This window comes from Humulus lupulus, chromosome 4, assembly GCF_963169125.1.
Source record: "Humulus lupulus chromosome 4, drHumLupu1.1, whole genome shotgun sequence".
Lineage (NCBI taxonomy): Eukaryota > Viridiplantae > Streptophyta > Magnoliopsida > Rosales > Cannabaceae > Humulus > Humulus lupulus.
In genome coordinates this window covers 226,329,301-226,338,759 of record NC_084796.1, presented here as the reverse complement: position 1 = coordinate 226,338,759, position 9,459 = coordinate 226,329,301, and the positions used below count along the sequence as shown (strand labels likewise).

The following is a 9,459-nucleotide window of genomic DNA, read 5'->3' as shown; positions in this document are numbered from 1 at the left end:
TATGTAATTTAGAGAATAAAAGAGAAATTATGCCATATTTATTAATTAACATAAATTGGTATCTAAATTAATAAATAAGTTTAAATTAAGGTTCAAACTATAAATAATTAATTTGAAAAAGGATTTGAATGATTATTTAATTAATTAATCAATTTTAAATAATACAAGCCTTGATTTTAAGTCCAACAAGCTTATAATTAAAAGGGAAATTTCGGCCTAAAGCCCAAAATAATTTCGACCTAAGGCTGATTATTGGCTATTATTTTATTGATTTTTTAATTAAATAAATGACCTGATTGAGTCAATAAAAGGAATGCTAAGTGAGAGATTTTAGAGAAACAAGTTTCAGAGAAGATCAGAAGATCTAGTAGGTTGTAGATTCTCTCTACAAAGTCCTTTTCTAAGCCTCATTATTCTTTTCTCTTCTTTCCTTTGTATCTATCTTATGTGTTGGGAATTGTCCACCATAGTCTAGGTGATTCTAAGGATAATTTGAAAGGTTGTGAAGAAAATTGAATAACGGTTCAGTTTCTTGGTAATACTCTGTGACAGAAAGGATACAAGGGTTAGAGAAACTGAAGGAATGACTATATCATTCTGTTGCGTATAATGTAAGTGTTCTTATCATTAGTTCTGTTTGAATTCATTTTTAGATACATGTTTTAGGTTTTCTTATATTAATTCGTTTAATATAAAATCTACATGAAAATAAACAAGATCTTGTATAAGTTTTCCCAACAATGAAGTCATTCGATTAAATGCAAGAAGCTTAGCATGACTATAAATATTACCCAACACTAACAACCTCATTCTATAGGTAGCTACAGTACAATGAGCCCAATAACTCATACCATGAAGTTGAATTTCTTGAAATTAAAATGGATGAGACCATGCTCAGAAAATCAAAATATGGACAAAAAAAAATTAATAAAAGTAAACCTAAGAAATAATTAGTGGCATGGTAAGAATTCAAAAATTGCATAATGAAGGGAAGTACAAACATTTTGAAGAGTTATGGTGCAACAACTTATGCTTGATCAAGTGCCAAACAAAGACATAATAATACAAAAAAGTATAAAAGGGGCACAAGTTTAATTAAACAAAGTTAAATGCAATAAGGGTAGAAAATATTTACTTTAGGGCAGTTATGCATTTCCCTTAAAATAGAGACTTAATTATTTGTCAACAACAAGTCAAACAATTCAAATATCACACAATAGATTTCTTCTTTGTATCTCTACAGCACACAAACAAATTTCTCAGAACCTACTTCACTAAAACACACAAGTACTCAACCTTTTGTTATCACCGCATCACACAATTTTAATCTCAAACTCTACTTCACTATAGATGAGTATTTAAGATATTCAATCTCCTCTATGTAATGACCCAACTATTTCTAAGACCTTTGACGATTAAAACTACTAGACATAGCCACTATATTTTAGAAAACATACATAAGGAATATTCATAACTTTATTAAAAACTCCAAAGTAAATATTTGAAATACATAAATGAGCGGTATGGGATACCATTGTTTTAAAATAAAACATAACTATACACTAAATGAAATTGTTTACAAAACTAAATGCGAAAAATACATAAAAACATAATTTAAAGAGACTAAAAATAACGTCGTCCTCGAATCGTCACACAGTCCATTGAATCCCTTCATCCTTAATACACAAACCAAACTACCAGGAATCATTCCACCGCCATAACTATTTTCCTGCATACATAAAAATAAAAGAATGAATCTAATGCCCAGTAAGGAAAATCTATTAGCACATACAACATAAAACATAATATAAGACTACAAAACATATGACTATAAAAACATGTATGATAATGGCCATCATACTTCTTGGAGCTTGCTAGCTAGGCAATCATATCTCCATAAATTTACGGGCTTAGTTATCTAAATAAGTTATATAAATTTATGGGGCTCGTTATCTAAACAATCATATGCCCAAGGAATATATTATTGGGACATGTTATCTAAATAAGTTATATGTTTGTTATCTAAACAAATTATATGCTTGTTATCTAAACAAATCATATACTTAAAAAATAAAAACATCATACATATATCATAGCATAAACACATAAACGCATACAAATCTATCATATTTTCCTTACCAACACTGGGATATTTGAGAACAAAATCAGGATTTGGAACACTCCTAAAACCAATAATAAAAATGGTGAGTATTTCTAAAGATAAGAGATGATAAAGAAAAGAACTAAACCACCAAGAAGAAGCTTACTGAAAAGAAACCTTAAGTTCAAAGAACTTATATACCTAACCAAGAATCGAAAACAACGAGTTAAGATTTGAGTAAAGAAAACTAAGGAAAACTAAAGAACCACACAGAAATGAACTTGAGAATAAGAATACATTTGGATGTACTAGAACCGATCTACACCTCGATATTAAAAATACACTCTATATCTCAATTCCCAAGTGTTCATAAAACTTAAGATGATAAAGCTTTTATCCCAACTTCAGTGTTTATCAATCTATAGTAACCCTAGCAGCTTGAAAGCTCTGAACACAACTTGAAGAATGAAAAAAATGACTGGGTACTAGATCCTATTTATAGAGTTCAAGGAGTGAAACTACCTCATTTTAGCTTGAATACTATTGTCTTAGGGATTCCATGCAATCGTACAATTTATTGAACATAAATTTCTGCGTATTGATCTGCTGTGTATGAAGTCTTAATAGGCAGAAAATGAACTAACTTGGTTAGTCTATCTATTACTACCCAAGCCGAATCATGCTGCTTACTTGTTCGTGGCAAACCTGTCACGAAATCCATGGCTATATCATCTCATTTCCATTCTGGAATGCTAAGTGATTGCAATAAGCCTGCAGGCCGCTGCTGTTCTGCTTTCACTTGCTGGCATACTAAACATTTAGACACAAATATATTGCCTTAATTTCGCGAGTCATCTTGGTCGACCCTGGGTGAACTGAGTATGGGGTATTGTGCGCTTTTTCTAAAATCTTCATCTTAATCCTTCGATCATTTGACACGCATACCCGATCCTTATATCTCAATAACCCTTGTCCTGATATTTAGAAATATGTGGCCTTACCTTCTTTAACTCTTTCCATATGTGCTACTAATGTGTCATCATGCCCTTGCCCAATCCGTATTTCTTCTAACAGACTTGACTGGATAGACAAGTTAGCCAGCTTACCGATGACTACTTCTATTCCGGCATTGATTAGCTCCTGGTGTAGCGGCTTTTCTATTTCGGCTAGTGCTGCTAGACTTCCATAACTCTTCCTACTTAACGTATCAGCAACTATGTTTGCCTTTCCCGGGTGGTATAGGATTTCGCAGTCATAATCCTTCACTGATTCTAACCACCTGCGCTGCCTCATATTGAGCTCCTTCTGAGTGGAGAAATACTTTAAGCTTTTGTGGTCCATGGAAATCTCACACTGTTCTCCATAAAGATAATGGCGCCAGATTTTCAACGCAAATACCACCTCTGCCAACTCCATATCGTGTGTTGGATAGCATTGCTCGTACTCCTTCAGCTGCCTTGAGGCGTAGGCTATCACCTTATCATTCTGCATCAACACACAACTCAACCTTTGCTTCGACGCATCACAGTAGACTACAAATTTTTCGTTAGGTGTCAGTAGACAAAGTACTAGTGCTGAGCACAACTTATCTTTAAGCAACTGGAAGATCTCTTCACATTTATCAATTCAGTTGAACCTCTGCTGTTTTCGGGTTAGGTTGGTGAGTGGAGTGGCTATCTTAGAAAATCCCTCAACAAACCTCCGATAATAACCTGCTAACCTCAGAAAGCTTCTTACTTCTGATGCGTTCTTTCGTCTTGACCAATCCTTCACAGCCTCTACCTTAAATGGGTCTACTGCAACTCTGTTCTTGGATACAATGTGCCTGAGGAATGTTACTTTCGAAAGCCAAAATTCGCACTTCTTGAACTTGGCATACAGTGGATGCTTCTTTAGTCGTAACAAGATCAACCTTAAATGTTTCTCGTGCTTGACTTTGTCCTTTGAGCATACCAAGATATTGTCGATGAACACTACGACGAATTTATCCAAGTAGTCCTTAAAGACCCTATTCACTAAATCCATAAACGCGGTTGGAGCGTTGGTAAGATCGAAAGACATAACTAGAAACTCGTAATGCCCATAATGAGTTCTAAAAGCCATTTTGGGAATATCCTCATCCCGTACCTTGAGTTGATGATACCCGGACCGTAGATCAATTTTTGAAAACACGGTTGCTCCTCGAAGTTGATCAAACAAGTCGTCAATCCGAGATAGCAGGTACTTATTCTTAATCGTCTTCTTATTCAACTCGCGGTAATCTATGCACATCCGCATGATTCCGTCCTTTTTCTTCACAAATAGAACTGGTGCTTCCCATGGCGAATGACTTTGTCTAATGAAACCCAAGTCTAGGAGTTTTTGTAGCTGCGTCTTTAACTCTTGAGTTCGGTAGGTGTCATCTGGTATGGTGCCTTGGAGATAGGCTCGGTGCCCGGTACTAGTTCGATTGTGAAGTCAATTTCCCGAGTCAGCAGCAACCCTGGTAAGTCGTCAGGAAATATTTTTGGAAATTCCTTTACAATGTGAACGTCTCCACCCTTTAGTGGTGTTTCCTTTACCACATTCGTGACGCTGGCTAAGAATGCTTGACATCCTTTTTCTATCATCTTTTGAGCTTTGTGATATGATATAAGCGGTGTGCGTAGTCCTGAAACTTGTCCCATAAAGCACAGTCTCTGGCCGTCAGGAGTCTCGAACATCACTTTCTTGCGTTTGCTGTCGATGGTTGCACCATGTCTTGCTAGCCAGTCCATGCCTAGTATCACGTCGAAGTCTTTGATCTCTAATTCTATCAGGTCTCCTTCTAGTTCTACGTCCTTAATTTTGATCGGCATGCCTCGTACTATCCGTGATGATAGAACTACTTTGCCCGAAGGCAACTCTGTTACAAACGTAGTTCTAAATCTTTCACAAGGTTTGTCTAATTTATCTATCATTCCTAACAAGATATACGAGTGAGTGGCTCCCGAATCAAATAATACAGAACATATATTATTGAGGATAGGAATCTGCCTGTAACTACTTTATTGCTAGCGTTAGCTTCTCCTTGGGTTAAGGCAAATACCCTGGTAGGAACCATCTTGTCTTCCCTTTTTCCCTCTGGCTTGAGCTGGGGACACTGCCTCTTTTGGTGACCTTCCTGACCACAGTTGAAGCATCCCTTGGTGTTTGCACGACACTCACCAGGATGTTTCTTTTCGCAGTTAGCACATTGCGGGTATTCTACATAACCCGCCCTATTACCTCCATTGTTCGTCTGTGCCCTTTTATCGTTGTCGGACTGCTTGTTGTCAGGATGCTTTCTTTTCTGACCATTATTGTTGCTGGACTGATTGCTGTTGTTGTTGTTCCAACCATTCTGAGGTTGACTTTGCTGTTTAGGCTCAAGCTTACTGGCCTCCTCTTTACTAACATTTGCCTAAAGTCTTTCTACTTCTATTGTCGTTTCTAGAATATGTCGATTGTATTTCCTGGGTTTTAACTAAAATTACAAAGAGAAAAAAAAATATAGAGACATGGACACAAAGGCGCAGAGATAGACATAGACATATTAAGAATTATTATAATGGAGAAGACAAGCTAGTAACCTACCTTAACTCTAAAACAAAATTAACTTCTATATATATCATATAATGTATATCTATACATTTGTGTGATAATGTCATAGCAACATGAGTAAAAAAAAATCACATATGTCTTCGTAGTGATGATAATTTTGATGTGTTAGTAGTCAAAGTTCACATATACAAATTATTAGAAAAACTTATAGAACAAAAGTAACTAGAAGAATCTTATTATTTTCATGGGGTATATTATTATGTAATTCGAACTAAAATGTTTACATATAATGAAATTGTGAAGGGTTTATGCTAAATTCGAATATAATCCAAGTTGAGAGACAATTTCTTTGAAGTGGGGCAAAAGTTACAAATAAAAGTGTTAATAAGGTTTTGCAATCGATCATATAAATGCAAAATCAAAGCAAGAAACAAAGACAAATATAGAAGTTTGACATGTATCATCATTAATTACACCAAATCAAACAGTGAACATTTGAAGCTAAAATGGACTATGAAAATTCCAAACATTTAGATAATGCATGTAGGAAAGATATGTAAGTAAATAGGCTTGTTGTTTGTTGAATTATTAAATACCAAAAACTAAGAAATTACCATATAAATCAGTAAGATTATGAACATTTTTCTTGCTCAAATGTGACTCTTTTTCTAATTGCCAAACAGAGCTAATTCTTTTGCAAAGAAAAGTGCCTAACAAAGAACCAACATTATGATAACAACAAAAATCAGACACCAAGTCCTTGTGCTTATACCATATTCAGAGATAATTACATTGCTATTACAAACAAAAAATAACCCATTATCTTCTTCTACCCTATTTTTTAAATCTCATTAGAGAATTATTACAAATATATGGTAGACAGTGGCCAAAACTTTCATAAACAACAATAAAGACGAGAACACATCAAATTACACTATACATGTTATTCAAGTTCTATTTTATTTGGATTTCAGTAAGTATTATGTAGAACATAATATTGTGTTCTTCAATAGGCTTTTGATTTTGGTTTAAACAAAACCAATGAATGTCACTTGTATCAACATTAAAAAATCTAACCTAAAAGCAACAAAGCAATAAGAATCAAATTGGAAATAGAAAAAACTCAAGATTTCAAATGTACAAATAATATCTTGAGATTTTTGATTTTTTATCAAGAGAGATGTGAGAGAGTGACAACTTTAATAACACACTTCTGTTTTCTAAATTCTTGTTTTTTTAACTCAGTTTTTTAAAAAACTTGTTTTCAAACAACAAGGCCAAACACACTACATTGTTTTCTAAAAATAATTTCTAATTTTTAGAGCTGAAAATAGTTTTCCCTCTCATATTCTATTTCCCTGTACAATCAATATCAACTCAAAAGCTCAAAATAAGTACACTTAGCATTAATAGTACTATAGCAATGACTATCTTAATATCACCAAAATGTAATGAAGCCAATAGTAATGGTAATGAAGCTATACTTGAAAACATAATTGGAGTGATTTCCGAGGATGGTTCCAAGTGATTAAATTATGATGTGAGCCCGAGTCCAGCTCCGCTGTTAGCAGTCCGACCAGATCCACTTTGCGGTTGTACAAACTTGGTGAATAAATGGGGTTTATCTTGCTGGTGAATACCACAACCAGAATCCTTAACCTGTAGAAAAACGGTTGGCAGAACATGAACAAACAAGTTAGTATACAGTAACCAAAGCCATTTAAAACATTAATACTATCAATTTAACAAAATAACTCAGAAAAATACTGCTGGTGCTCAAATCAGATTAATAAGTGAAAAATGAAGTTAAAAAGCACATCTTCAAATAGTTAAAACTTCACTAATTATTAGAGAACATGATACATATTAATAGACACAAATTTGAGCAAGGGGTACAAAGACAATTCCTCCAACAGAGTTTCCGAGCTTATCTATTTGTATATAGGACACCCAGAAAATGGCAAACAATCAGAAAATTGATACAAAAATGCCCCTACCCCCAAACCTTCCCAACCTCGTCACGGCTCATAGCCCCAACCCCGAGACTGCTGAGCTTAAACAATACAGAGAGAGAGAGAGAGACCCCTTTGTTCGTTATTGAAGCCCCCATCGTTCGCTGAATACCCATCGAGCCCCGTCGTTCGCGCCATTTGCCGAAGACCCGCGAGCCTCCGCTGTTCACGTCGTTCGCCCAAGAGCACAAGCACACCGTTCATGTCGTTTGCCTGGTTCTCAAGAACCCTGCCGTGAGTGAGCGAGAGAGAGGTGGTCGAACGAGTGAGAGGTGGGGAGATGATGAGGAAACATTAACCCCATAAAAAGAGTATATCTCAAGTTGATTTGTTTAAATTGATTCAGAGTTAATTTTTTGCATGATTGTAAATTTGTAATCCTAGTCCTAAAACAACACAGAAATAAAGCAAATAATACAACAACCATAATGAGCAAGAACATAACAAAAGCATGGCACACATTATAAATTAATTCATGAATATGAAAACAACACAAGTTCAATCTTAAATAAACACCATAACAACTGTGGTCTAATCCAAAAGATGTGCAGGGAATGTAAGATCACCATAAAATCAACAATAATTGGTGTTGTCGTGAAAATTTGAAAAAGAAGAAAGAATGAAAGAAAGGGATGGAGAGAAATTTTTTGGGCAAAATAAAAGAAAAAGGAGAGAGAGAATGGACTCTAAACATTAGAAAAAGCTATTATATATTTTAATAAATTTGACTGGAGACTCAAGTGGATTATAAGCAACATCTTCACTCATTCCATCTAAAATGGAATAAATTGTTGCTTGAACAGTGGGATTGGCCTTTTTATCACTTTGAACCTTCAAAAAGATACAAAACAATCTTAAAAACAGATTACAACTAAACAATAATTACAAACATCTAAAAAGAAATATACATTTATAATGTGAAAATTCCATTAATATGCTGAAATGAAACAACAATTAAACAACATTAAAAAATAAAAACAATATACAACACAAAATTAATCTTGATCACAACAATATTAAAACAACTAACACAACAACATAAACTTAAAAGCAACAAAAAAAGGGCCAAATCTTTATTTGCAAGTAGAGAGGGAGAACTAGAGTTGGTCCAAGTAGTAACCATTATGAACAATTTGAAATAAAAAAAATTATATTGATGATCTCTAAAAAGAAAAGAAAAAGGGCGAAAATGAACAACAACTAAAATAGAAATGGGTATTGGGTAACCGTACGAGAAAAAAAATGATCAAAATGTGTAAGAATAAGAAGTGTGTAGGGTGTCATAAAAGCTTAGGACTTGCCGGCTGAGGAAGAGTTGTCTTTCTTTTACTTTTATTAAATTATGTGGCTCTTCTCTCCTTCACAAACTTTTGTTAGAACAATCACTTATTGCGCAAATTTTTTTGTTGTGGATAAATATGTTGGGTAAAATGATATCCACATATTTCAACTATTAGCATTTGTCTTTCTTGTTAAAGATACGAAAAAAAGAAGTCACTGATAGGGAATGAAAAAAATTGATGAAAACGTGGCTACGATGTGTAGCATGTGTCAGACTAAGCTAAACCGTATAAAAGTAATTTTAAAACTAATAAAACCATATAAATGATAAAACTTTTGTGTGACAGTAAAAGTTAAAACAAATGGACAAAAAGAGTATTTCTTATTAAAATCTCTTAATATTATAAAGAATAACCCAAATAATGTGTAGAATATTAAGATATGAATCATACTTAATTACTAATAGGTCATATTGATGTACTTTTTTGTCAATAAAAAATTATT

At 34.0% G+C, this 9,459-nt stretch overlaps 1 long non-coding RNA gene across 3 annotated transcripts; it reads right to left on the bottom strand.

The window, feature by feature from the left end:
- Positions 1 to 1,458: 1,458 nt before the first annotated feature.
- Positions 1,459 to 8,969, bottom strand: LOC133831265 (uncharacterized). 3 transcript variants are annotated; one of them, XR_009892458.1, is made up of 3 exons: positions 7,660 to 8,969; positions 7,147 to 7,321; positions 1,459 to 1,729 (listed from the first exon to the last, which is right to left on the bottom strand). It is a non-coding gene; the product is annotated as an uncharacterized LOC133831265 (long non-coding RNA). The 3 variants fall into 3 exon arrangements; XR_009892460.1 differs by having other exon boundaries at positions 7,677 to 8,969; XR_009892459.1 differs by having other exon boundaries at positions 7,746 to 8,969.
- Between the last annotated feature and the right edge of the window lie 490 nt (positions 8,970 to 9,459).